The sequence below is a fragment of the Capra hircus genome, chromosome 3, assembly GCF_001704415.2.
Source record: "Capra hircus breed San Clemente chromosome 3, ASM170441v1, whole genome shotgun sequence".
NCBI classification, from domain to species: Eukaryota; Metazoa; Chordata; class Mammalia; order Artiodactyla; family Bovidae; genus Capra; species Capra hircus.
The window spans coordinates 39,301,135-39,314,616 of NC_030810.1; the positions used below are offsets into that span (position 1 = coordinate 39,301,135).

The 13,482-nt window shown below is 44.1% G+C and overlaps 1 protein-coding gene across 1 annotated transcript in view; it reads left to right on the forward strand.

Moving 5' to 3' along the window:
• The window catches only part of ROR1 (receptor tyrosine kinase like orphan receptor 1), a 457,516-nt gene that overhangs the window by 185,893 nt on the left and 258,141 nt on the right, over positions 1–13,482 (forward strand). The window lies entirely within an intron of this gene.

A 13,482-nucleotide genomic window follows, 5' to 3' on the forward strand; every position in this document is an offset into this window, starting at 1 on the left:
TTTCAGAAAAGGCAGAGGAACCAGAAATCAAATTGCCAACATCCGCTGGATCATGGAAAAAGCAAAAGAGTTCCAGAAAAACATCTATTTCTGCTTTATGGACTATGCCAAAGCCTTTGACTGTGAGGATCACAATCAACTGTGGAAAATTCTTCAAGAGATGGGAATACCAGACCACCTGACCTGCCTCTTGAGAAATCTGCATGCAGGTCAGGAAGCAACAGTTAGAACTGGACATGGAACGACAGACTGGTTCCAAATAGGAAAAGGAGTACATCAAGGCTATATATTGTCACCCTATTTATTTAACATAATGCAGAGTACATCATGAGAAATGCTGGACTGGAAGAAACACAAGCTGGAATCAAGATTGCCGGGAGAAATATCAATAACCTCAGATATGCAGATGACACCACCCTTATGGCAGAAAGTGAAGAGGAACTCAAAAGCCTCTTGATGAAAGTGAAAGAGGAGAGAGAAAAAGTTGGCCTAAAGCTCAACATTCAGAAAATGAAGATCATGGCATCCGGTCCCATCACTTCATGGGAAATAGATGGGGAAACAGTAGAAACGGTGTCAGACGTTATTTTTTGGGGGGCTCCAAAATCACTGCAGATGGTGACTGCAGCCAGGAAATTAAAAGACGCTTACTCCTTGGAAGAAAAGTTATGACCAACCTAGATAGCATGTTCAAAAGCAGAGACATTACTTTGCCGACTAAGGTCTGTCTAATCAAGGCTATGGTTTTTCCTGTGGTCATGTATGGATGTGAGAGTTGGACTGTGAAGAAGGCTGAGCGCCGAAGAATCGATGCTTTTGAACTGTGGTGTTGGAGAAGACTCTTGAGAGTCCGTTGGACTGCAAGGAGATCCAACCAGTCCATTCTGAAGGAGATCAGCCCTGGGATTTCTTTGGAAGGAATGATGCTAAAGCTTAAACGCCAGTGCTTTGGCCACCTCATGTGAAGAGGTGACTCATTGGAAAAGACTCTGATGCTGGGAGGGATTGGGGCCAGGAGGAGAGGGGGACGACAGAGGATGAGATGGCTGGATGGCATCACTGACTCGATGGACGTGAGTCTGAGTGAACTCCGGGAGTTGGTGATGGACAGGGAGGCCTGGCGTGCTGCGATTCATGGGGTCGCAAAGAGTCGGACATGACTGAGTGACTGAACTGAACTGAATGTCTCTTTTCTTAAGTATGCTTATGTTACCTAATCACTAATTGCTCACTCAAGAGTGCAGACACTTTCTAACTTCAGATGTTATCAAAGTTTGTTTGTTTTTTAATCCACCTATGCACGTGCAATGACACTTCTCAGCCTCTAATGCAGGCTACCTCAGAAGGACATCTTAGGCATCTTACTGAGAGAAGCAAGTAATCCTACTCCTGACTGGAGAGGGGGAAAGGCCCCACTGGCGATACAGTTGTTAAGTCATGGTCCTGTGGTGCCCTTGGAAAGTGAGGGATACCTGATCTTAGAGGAGAGAACTATGACAGAGGAGGAAGCTAGTATTCTTTTGGCCTGTTTTTAATGTTCATATGATAGATTACAAAAGAACCTGTTTAGGCTGTTTATTTTGACTGGTTGCTTCTTCCAGTGATTAAGTCATTTCTCTTACTTTAGATTAATTTAGACAGGTAGAGTGTGGCTCAGACATCCAAAAGGGTCATAATTGGCTCCCCACAATGCTCTTCTGGGGCTTCCCCAGTCGCTCAGCAGTAGAAAATCTGCCTGCAGTGCAGGAGATGTAGGAGGAGTGGGTTCAATCCCTGGGCCGGGAAGATCCTCTGGAGGAGGGCATGACAACCCACTCCAGCATACTTGCCGGAAGAATCCATGGATAGAGGAGCCTGGCAGACTACAGTCCAGGGGGTCACAAAGGGTCGGGCATGACTGATGTGACTGGGCATACACATGCTCAGATACTACCATCAGCTTCTATTCATCTCTCCTCCCAGACTTAACTCCTCCTTTTCTTCCCAGGCTAAACTTGGGTTTTTACCTCCTCAAAGAACCCTTCCATGGTATCCCACAGGGCATATACCTGACTTCATACTCCTAGGGCCCCCCAGCACTCTTCTTGGTGACTTTCTCCAGAGACTCCATTTATGCTGAGTGTGTCCACCTGCTCTCCACTGTATTCCCCCTGCTCCTGCTCTGACCTGCTCCATAAAAATTGAATTGTTGTTCCATGAATCAATTTTGCCCATAATTTTAATCACTTCTTTCACTAAGCTAGCCTTTAAGGTTTTGTACATTGTTAATTTTCATTTTATTTTTAAAGTTTATAATTTTATGAAGAAATAAATTTTGGCCTTAATTTCATTTCCTAAAATATCTTGGATCATCATAGCCTGAAGGGAAAGGAGTTGATTTCCAGAATGCCTTACAGAAGTGATTGCCTTTATTTTCCTTGTGTCTGCCAATGGTTCTCTAACTTTGCAGCATATTAGAATCATCTGGGGATTTTTTAAAATTCCCGATACCCAGCTCAGCTTCAGACCAATTAAAGCAGACACCTGAATGTCAACATTTTTAAAGATCCTAGGAGATCCAAATGTGTCTCGGAGTTAGGATATACTAGTGTATAGGGGTTTTTTGTTGTTACTTTTATAAAGGTAGTCTAAGGAGGGAAAACTCTCCTTTTCTTACCTGAATCCACAGAAACAAAGAGCAAATAAACAGTCTGGGGGAATACATTCTGCATTTTATTTTCATGAGAGAGAAAACATCCAGATATAAAGTTATTCAGAAATCAGAAAATTATTATTTTTCCCCAAGAAACAATGTAGGTTAAAAGTAAAGATGCAAATGAAAGGAAAGTCTATCAAATGGGCTTTTGTGTTCTATTTCAAAACATATCCTCTGGCATTGGGTGGTCCTGGATTTGAGTTCTGATTTTACAACTCACCAGCTTTGTGATCTTGAAGAGGCAAAATTACACTGCTCTGAGCTGCATATACAAAAACAGAGATGAAAATGCCTAGCATAGGGGAGAAATTACAAGTACTCTAAGTGTCCTTAGAGGATCTGGTGCCAAACATTGCCTCCATTTCTCGTTCCCTTTCCTGTATGTTTTGAGTCAGTGGACTCAGCTCTCTTTCCTAAACCTTTCACTTGTAACACATCTCCAAGAATCCCTGAGACTTAGAAAGATTCACTTACCTAAGTGCTTTCTCAATTACTAAGGACCATTCTGTGGGTTTCTGCACCCATCTTATTGTGAAGGGTGAAAGCAGGAGTGAGAAGGGAAGAGCTTAGGAGCTAGACTTGTGTGTCCTGCAGAAAGAAGTGGATTAGAGGCTCTGTTTTGATAGATCCATCTTTCAGGAAGAGTTGGATGATGATTTTCTGGCTCTGCAGTGATTCATGAGTCCTGCAGGGAAGGCAGATTTTCATTCATTCAATCATTCATTCAATGACTACATATCAGACTAAAATTAGAAGTGGCGGTTTATACTGTCCACCTCCCTCCCCCATAAAGAACCAGGGATTCTTGAGAAAAAAAAAAGAAAAGGCTGATTCCATTTGCTGGAGCTAGGAAGGTACACATTAAGCCTGGAACATTCTGTTTTGTGCCAGTAAGTAAGCAAACTAATTGGTGATGTCAAGAAGATGCAAGAACCAGTTTGAAGGGGATTTAGCTGGTCTAATCTGGAACAATTTGAGTGATAAATAAGGACAGTAACAGATTGTAAACCATTAAATAAAATCAATGAGTCAGTTCTGTGATAGGAAGATGGAGGATAGGGACATAAATAGATATCAGGGGAAAAAGAAAGGGCTCTTCCTTATAGTGTAATGCCTACTGATAAATGTAGGGAAAGTAGCAGAATTGGAAAAGTCACTCTTTTGCAGCCTTAGAATTGTTTAGGCAAGAATCATCGATGGATGTCACATATTATTATTTCTTTGTGGTAGAACATTTAAAATCTCATCTCTTAGCACCTTCGAAGTATATAGTATAGTATTGTTGACTCTCATCACATGCTGTGCATTAGAGCTTCAGAACTTAGCCACCTTTTAATTTCAGGAGTATTCTTATTATTAAAAAAATACATCCTCAAGTATGAAGGGGTGAACGGGCATGATGTATGCAAATACTCTTCAGTAGTTCAGAAACAAATAAGTACACACGCGATAGAGCAGCTGGTGGTGAGATGCTGAAAACTGACCCACTGGGTTAAAAAAGAACGTGAGGGAGTTCTCTAGGAAGAGTATTTGCAGTCAAGTCAACAAGTGGAGCTCAGCCGTCTGCCTCTGCTTAAGTGTCTTAGTCCAGGCAAGTCATTTATCATCTCTGAGCCTCAGTCTCCTTGCCTTTCAAATGGGGATAACATAGTCACTGTCCTTTTTGCGTTGTGTGTGTGAAAGGCCTTCTAATTGCAAAGAGCTGTAGACAAATTTGGGGATATTTTAATCTACATGCTTCCTCACTTCCAGGGCTCTGGATTGATCTCAAGTCTTTGGCTCCTTCTGCTCTATATACCAGCTGCATGCATGCCTTTCGCTTCAGTCGTGCCCAACTCTGTGCAACTCTATGGACTGTAGCCCACCAGGCTCCTCTGTCCATGGGATTCTCCAGGAAAGAATACTGGAGTGGGTTGCCTTGCCACCCGCCCCCAGGGGATATTCCCTACCCAGGGATCAAAGCCCAGTCTCTTCTGTGTCTTACACTGGCAGGCAGATTCTTTACCACTAGTGCCACCTGGGAAGCCCCTCATACCAGCTGCTTGTGTTTAAAACATACCTCCTCCCTCCCGAACCTATGGGATAATGGTACAGTGACCACTAATAATACTGCTAACACCTAATGCTTGCGCAGTTCTCTACAGCTTGTAGTGCTTTCTGTGCCTGGCACTCTTCCAATTACTTTGCCTGTATTATCTCGTGTAACCTACTACCAATACCCTAGTAGGTAGGCAATGTTATCTCCATTTTACAGAGGAGGCAACTGAGGCAAGATGAGGAGCAAAGCTAGGATTCAAACCCAGAGCTGCACCTGACCAAAGAAAGTGTTTTTTCCTATAATTTCCCAAAAGTGTGATAGGGACTGGCAGTGGCCTGGGATTCAAACCCAGGCAGTCTCCTCAGTTTCTGCTCTCAGCTAGGACCCTCTCAGTTCAGTTTAGTTCAGTCGCTCAGTCGTGTCTGACTTTTTGCAACCCCATGAGTCGTAGCATGCCAGGCCTCCCTGTCCGTCAACAGCTCCTGGAGTTCACCCAAACTGGTGCATTGAGTTGGTGATGCCATCCAGCCATCTCATCCTCTGTCGTCCCCTTCTCCTCCTGTCCCCAATCCCTCCCAGCATCAGGGTCTTTTCCAATGAGTCAACTCTTAACATGAGGTGGCCAAAGTATTGGAGTTTCAGCCTTAGCATCAGTCCTTCCAATGAACACCCAGGACTGTTCTCCTTTAGGATGGACTGGTTGGATCTCCTTGCAGTCCAAGGGACTCTCAAGAGTCTTTTCCAACACCACAGTTCAAAAGCATCGATTCTTTGGTGCTCAGCTTTCTTCACAGTCCGAATCTCACATCCATACATGACCACAGGAAAAACCATAGCCTTGGCTAGACGGACCTTAGTTGGCAAAGTAATATCTCTGCTTTTGAATATGCTGTCTAGATTGGTCATAACTTTCCTTCCAAGGAGTAAGCATCCTTTAATTTCATGGCTGCAATCACCATGTGCAGTGTGATTTTGGAGCCCTCAGAAATAAAGTCTGACACTGTTTCCCCATCTATTTCCCATGAAGTGATGGGACCAGATGCCATGATCTTCGTTTTCTGAATGTTCAGCTTTAAGCCAACTTTTTCACTCTTCCTCTTTCACTTTCATCAAGAGGCTTTTTAGTTCCTCTTCACTGCTTCTGAAATCTATATCTCCTGTGCCTGGTGTCCTTCCTGAGTCAGGGTGGCACAGACCCATACGTGTCTGTGAAATGAACAGAGGGGAGCAGAATGATTTGGAAAGTACAAAGGTTTGGAAATGGAAGGACCTGACTCAGAATCTTAGAATCTTCACTCTCCTTTTACCAGCTACACTCAGCTTTTCTGAGCCTCAGGTCCCGTGTTTGGTAAGAACAGTCTTCACATAGGGGATGATGCACTGAATGGTCATGATTCTCCTCTTCCTTCTTCTCTTTTGCCTTCTTCTTTTTCTCTATTCCTCCTTCTCTTTCCTCCTCCACCTGTTTCTCCTCCTGCTTTCTGAACCTTTCACTGTGAACAGCATGAACATTGCTTTTAAATAGGCATTCTTTCTCTCTTGCTTCTATTATGATTTTTGCATACCATTTTTATAGTAATTGTGAGCCTCATTGTGCTATTCACTTTCGTTAGATTGATCTTCTAAGGGCAAGCAGTCATGCTGTTTTCATTTTTGTATCGTCATTGTCCAGCCCCGTGCATGGCCCTAGGAGCAGAGCCATTGCCAGCTCCTGTCACACATTTGTGAAATTTGGAAAAGGCCCTCCCTCTGGCCAGGTGCAGCTCTGCAACCATGAGACTTGGGCAGCTTTCATATGAAGAAAAGACCCCCTTTCCTTGAAAGACCACAGTCCCCTGCTGGAAGCACAGCCTGGTGAGTGGAGCTATATTTCATTTCCCACTCTCCCTGCTCCTGGGCCCTTTGTGTGGTCCGCAAAGTAATGACTGTCTTCAGCAGCCATTCCTGAGGGCTACTCAGAAATGCTTGTTGAGTGAATAAGGGAATGAATAGGCAAACAGGTAACACATCCCCTCCTGGAGTCCTTTCCCCTCTCAGCCATGACTCAACCGGAGAAGTGATTCCATGGCTGCTTTATACCAATCCCAGAGCCCAACCGTTATCTTCCTAGTTAGACTTGTCACATGAAATGATGCTGCCAAAGGATTTGCCCTTCCTTACATTCTTTGGAGTCTAACTGTGAAGATGGTTGCTCCTGTGTCATAGTTTTTAAGCAGAAGAAGCCTAATGGAGGCCCAAACCCAGGTCGAGATGCTAGTATCCAATCCCAAATTACCTCTCCCAGGTCAGAAGAGATGGTCTCTGCATGGACGTAGCTCCAGGCTGGACCCCTGGCCTTCACAGTCTTTAACATGTGCACAGAGGAACAGGTTTCCCCTGCCACTCCCCAGTGTGGTTGCTAAGTGCAGGACGGGAAAGAACTTCATTTGGCTAATTGCAAGCATTGGCACTGTGGATGCCAGGTAAGAGCTCCACTCAACAGGCTAGAGCCCTGTGGTTAATTGACTTGAGCTGGTGGGTCACATTTGCAGCGAGACCCTTGACCATGTCATTTGATTACAGGTAGAAGGCAATGGCACCCCACTCCAGTACTTTTGCCTGGAAAATCCCATGGACAGAGGAGCCTGGTAGGCTGCAGTCCACGGGGTCGCGAAGAGTCAGACATGACTGAGCAACTTCACTTTCACTTTTCACTTTCATGCATTGGAGAAGGAAATGGCAACCCACTCCAGTGTTCTTGCCTGGAGAATCCCAGGGACGGGGGAACCTGGTGGGCTGCCGTCTATGGAGTCGCACAGAGTCGGACACGACTGAAGTGATTTAGCAGCAGCAGCAGCAGCAGGGTCATTTCTCCTTTTTACATGTGATTTATGATTATTCTTTCTCAGTTAAAATTGTTTTAAGATAGCAAAGTGCTAAAGTATTTATTTGTTGTTGTTTAGTCCCTATGTCATGTCTGACTCTTTTGCAACCCCATGGACTGTAGCCCACCAGGCTCCTCTGTCCATGGGACCTCCTGGTAACTCAGTGGTAAAGAATCCACCTGGCAATGCTGGTGAATTGATCCTTGGGTCAGGAAGATCCCCTGGAGAAGGAAATGGCAATCCACTCCAGTATTCTTGCCTGGGAAATGTCATGGACAGAGGAGCCTGGCGGGCTGCAGTCCATTTGGATGCAAAAGAATCAGACATGACTTAGCAACTAAACAAAAAAAGTGTTTTATTACTGAACAGCTCCATGGACAGTGGAGCCTGGTGGGCTGAAGTCCATGGAGTCACAAAGAGTGAGACACGACTGAGCGACTAACACACACATGATAATACAGACAAACAAAAAGAAAAAAAAACCTCATATCTCCACTCAGCCATAACCACCGTAAATACCCAGGTTTACTCTTCCAATTTCCCCCTTTCTTTTTCACACACACACACACACACACACACACACACACACACACACATTATTTTGGAACAGGTTGGAAATTTAGAGATTATACTGATTTGTAAAAGTGATTGAGTGATCTACAAACATAAAGTATTATTAATACGTTAGAATTGGAGGTGAGATTATACCTTAAGTTCCACAGATATGAGTTTCTCGTCCATAAATAAACTTGCTGGAATGTAAGTCTTTCTTTTATGCCAAGCGTATGCTAACCAAAGAACCTACTTCTCAGGAGACTGGCTAAACCAAGCATGTTGTGTTCCATCTTTATGATGAAATACAGATTTCCCATTAAAAGGAAATCTCTTCCTTTCAGAAGGTTGAAAAAGATGAGACTTACAAAAAAAGAGGGGGAAAAAAAAAAAGAATCCCAGCTGGTTAAATTTAGGGCGCTGAAAAAGATCCAATTGGCAGATAATCCCTGGCCAGGGGCCAAAACATTTTCATTTGATTGTGCATTGGATACATTTTCATTCATTTCTAAGCCCTTGCCTTTCAGTGTTTCATTCCTTGGAGACAGGCAAACTAGTATCAATAGCTCTCTTGGCCTCTATCAAATGGCTTGATTTACTTAAGTGGTCTATTTCATTATTCCAGTAAGGAGGGACTTGTATTTGTTGATGCATTTCCGAGAAAGATTGCAAAGAAATTCTGAGATTTGAATTGCTTTTGCTTGTCCTCTCATTGGTAGACTAAGAGGATGTTGGGTTAAGTGGTGAGTGTGGGACACAGGGAAGAAGGCACTCTGGACCCTCGGTCAGGAGCCTTGGCTTCTAAGCTCTGACACTGACATATGTATACAGTCTTGGCTAAATCTCCTAATGGCCTTGAATCTTAATTTCGTCATCCTTCAAGTAGGGATAATCGACTCTTCTCTGCTTTTTCCTCAGGGATGTTGTAAGGGTGAAATGACCTAATCCAGTGGCTCGCAAGCTCAGTTGCGTGTCAGAATGACCTGGGGAGGTTGTGAGAAATATACTTTGCTAGGTCCCACCCAACTGATTAGATCAGACAATGCTGGGTGTAGACCCTGGGCATTGTTAATTTTTTATATCCCAAGAGATTCTACTATGGAATCAGGGTTGAAAACCATTGAAATCAAGGAGAAAACATATTAGAAGGCCTGAGACTATAAGGCAAAAGAAAATAGTAAAACCATCCACTTTAGTGTGGTGCTAGGCAGTGTTCCTTTATTGACTGGTTTGATCTCCTCGCAGTCCAAGGGACTCTCAAGAGTCTTCTCCAACACCACAGTTCAAAAGCATCAATTCTTTGGTGCTCAGCTTTCTTTATAGTCCAACTCTCACATCCATACATGACTACTAGAAAAACCAAAGTTTTGACTAGATGGACCTTTTTGGCAAAGTAATGTCTCTGCTTTTTAATATGCTGCCTAGGTTTGTCATAGCTTTTCTTCCAAGGAGCAAGCATCTTTTAAACTTCATCTACTAATTTTAAAACATCTGCCAAAGCCTTTGACTGTGTAGATCACAACAAACTGTGGAAAATTCTTAAAGAGATGGGAGTACCAGACCACCTTACATGCCTCTTGAGAAACCTGTATGCAGGTCAAGAAGCAACAGTAAGAACCAAACGTGGAACAACAGACTGGTTCCAAATTGGGATAGGAGTACATCAAGGCTGTATATTGTCACCCTGCTTATTTAACTTCTATGCAGAGTACATCATGAGAAATGCCGGGCTGGATGAAGCACAAGCTGGAATCAAGTTTGCCAGCAGAAATATCAATAACCTCAGATATGCAGATGACACCACCCTTATGGCAGAAAGCCAAGAAGAACTAAAGAACCTCTTGATGAAAGTGAAAGAGAGTGAAAAGTTGGCCTAAAACTCAACATTCAGAAATCTAAGATCATGGCATCCAGTCCTGTCACTTCATGGCAGGTAGATGGGGAAACAATGGAAACAGAGACTTTATTTTTGGGCTCCAAAATCACTGCAGATGGTGACTGCAGCTATGAAATTACTCCTTGGAAGAAAAGCTATGACAAACCTAGATACCATATTAAAAAGCACAGGTAGTACTTTGCCAACAAAGGTCCGTCTAGTCAAGGCTATGGTTTTTCCACTAGTCATGTATGGATGTGAGAGTTGGACCATAAAGAAAGTCGAGAGCTGAAGAGTTGATGCTTTTGAGCTGTGGTGTTGGAGAAGATTCTTAAGAGTCCCTTGGACTGCAAGGAGATCCAACCAGTGCATCCTAAAGGAAATCAATCCTGAATATTCATTGGAAAGACTGATGCTGAAGCGGAAACTCCAATACTTTGAACACCTGATGCAAAGAACTGACTTCTTGGAAAAGACCCTGATGCTGGGAAAGATTGAAGGCAGGAGGAGAAGGGGATGACAGAGGATGAGATGGTTGGATGGCATCACTGACTAGATGGACATGAGTTTGAGCAGGCTCCAGGAGTTGGTGATGGACAGGGAAGCCTGGCGTTCTGCAGTCCATGGGGTTGCAAAGAGTTGGACAGGATTGAGCGACTAAACTGGGCAGTGTTCAAGTGGTGTCACCTGGAGACCACTTAAAGGTTTGTAAATCAGTGGATTTCAAACTTTTTGGACCATAACCTTAAAAAAGTCAAGTCCCGGTAAAAATAGCAAACTAATACATAAATATACTCAGTTGCATATAAATACAATTTCAGGGGACAGTGCTTTCCTTTCCTATGTGTGAGTCAATCTAATATTTGTTTTTCTTCTTTTCTGTTCCATTGCAGTGTACATTACTGTTTTATTTTTTTCTTTTTATGCTGGCAGAAAGCCACAGAATTGATTTAATGATCTGCCCATGAGCGCGGACTTGTGGTTTGACAAGCAGCTATAAAGAGAGGGAGTGTTTTTGGTAAACAGGCTCATCTGCTCTTTGATGCTTAGTCCCTCTAGTTCCAGGCTGACACTGCTGCTGAGATCCACTTCCCTGCTCTCCCTCCCATCTCTCCACCTTTACTTGTTACTTCAAACATACCCACTAGGACTGTCCTGGTTCTAAACATATTTATCCCTGAATTGTGTGACTTGGAGCTTTATTTTCTCTTTCCACATTCTAATCCCTGAAATGGTAGACTTTCTGCATTAAAAATTACACTTTGTACCTCACCTAAAATTTGAGAAACAAACCCAACCCACATTGTCAATTGAATTTTTTATGTAGTTTGATAAAGAGCTTCCTTAGCATAAATACAAGAAGTTACAGTTCATAGGTAGCTCTAGCTACAGTGTGGTGCTGATGATAATTCCAGTTTCTCTAGGGAACTGGGAAGCACCCTAGGTCACATGGAGTGAACAAAACTATCTCCCTCTTGTTCTGCCCAGACCCTGTTTTCCCCAGGCTTCCTTCTCCTCCTCTGTGTATCCTGCTGTCCTAAGCAGGTTTGCTTCAGCTACAGAAAATTCTCAGCTTATTTCTCTGTGCTCTTTAGCAGCTTGTCTGTCACAGCCCAGAGTCAGCCTCTCTCACATGTCAGTAGCTCAGGCTTCTGATGGCATTTCTACTGGTGTGCAGTGTGGGCAGGCACTTGAAGTTCAAGTTCTCTCCCAGAACATACTAGCTAATGAATTTGAGCAAACTCCAGGAGATAGTTGAGGACAGGGAAGCCTGGCATGCTGCAGTCCATGGGGCCTCAGAGTTGGACATGACTTAGCAACAAACAACAACAATAGCAGTGAGTTGCCTACTGGTTCCTTCTCTCTGCTTTATCCCCATGGGGTCTGGAAGGGAGATTTGGGCAGGAAGAGACCTCTTCCAGGTATAACTATTTCTAAAATTTTCTCCCAGTTCTTTTTCCCAGTGTCTATTTACCTTTTTGGGGAGTGCCCGGGGGGCGGGGGTGCTGTGCTTAATCTGTGTTATGTTGCCTCAGACTTTGTTTGACAATAGCACAAAATCAAATGCATTCAAACTTTTCAACATATAATTGAGCATATTAACGTGTGTTATTCTCACTTAATGTCTAAAGCAGTCGTTGACAAAAGATGTTATAGTTTCCCCTGTGTATAGGGGCTAACTGGAGAAGGAAATGGCAGCCCATTCCAGTAATCTTCCCTGGGAAATCCCCTGGACAGAGGAGCCTAGTGAGCTATGGTCCATGGTGTTACAAAGAGTTAGACATGACTAAGCAACTAAGCACGCCAGGGTGCTACCAGGCTCAGAGCATTGCAGTGACTTACATGGCTATTAAGTGTCAGAGGTGGGATTCGAGCCCAGGTCTAGAGCCTAAGTTATGACCCCTGTTGTCCCCATCAGGGTTCTGTGTATCTGCCACAGGCAGTCCTTGCTCCCTCAAGACATGTGTGACCCAAGACAGAAAGACTGGTAGAAGGGGTGCCCTGATGCCAGGCATGATCTTGGCATGCGTTGAGGTGATGAGTCCCACTATATGCCTGGTTCCTAGAGTTGATAGTTGGCCTTCAACAGACCTGTCACCCTTCTGGAGCTTCCCTGTTTGCTCGGACAGTAAAGAATCTGCCTGTAATGCAGGAGACCCAGGTTCGATCTCTGGGTCAAAAGATCCCCTGGAGAAGGGAAGGGCAACCTACTCCAGTATTCTTGCCTGGAGAATTCCATGGACAGAGGAGCCTGGCAGGCTATCATCCATGGGATCACAAAGAGTCAGACATGACTGGGCAAGATTTACTTTTGGGGATCAGGTTCGCCTGAGGCTACCACAATTGACCAGTGTACCAAATCTTTCCTGGCAATGGACACTGAGTTAGGCTGGGAATGAAATCCAGTGAAAAAATAGATCCATCCCGCCCCACCCTTGCCCTGCAGGGGATGCAGGCAGCCCTCTCTCAGACGGCTGTCTCGGTTCCACGGTGATAGGCGTCCTGAGTAAATACTCTGATAGACTAAACACACATTGGCTGCGTTGGCCCGAGGAGCAGCCAGTCCGGGAGCGCTCCCACTCCAGGCCCCTGTGTGGCAGCCCGACCTGTTAATCATCGCACTGGCAGGCTGGAGATATTTAGCTTGGGCCTTGAACGTTACCCTGTATGCTAATGTGAGCGTTCTTAGAAATGTAATTTCCGTTCTGACCTCCATGGACAGTCCTTATAGAGAACACAGACATAAAACAATTTGTGAAATGTCAGGAAGAAATTGCATCTAATGGGGGGTACTTCTGCCAAGGAAAACATATTTCAGTTTTAAAGCATTCCCATCCATACAGGGATATTTGAAAATGACTCTTGGATCTGCAGTGGGGCCTGAGCACTTTTCCATGTCCTTCAATAAGCTGTAATGTGTGTACCAGCCAGCTCCAGTGCAGGCTCCCCATGGACC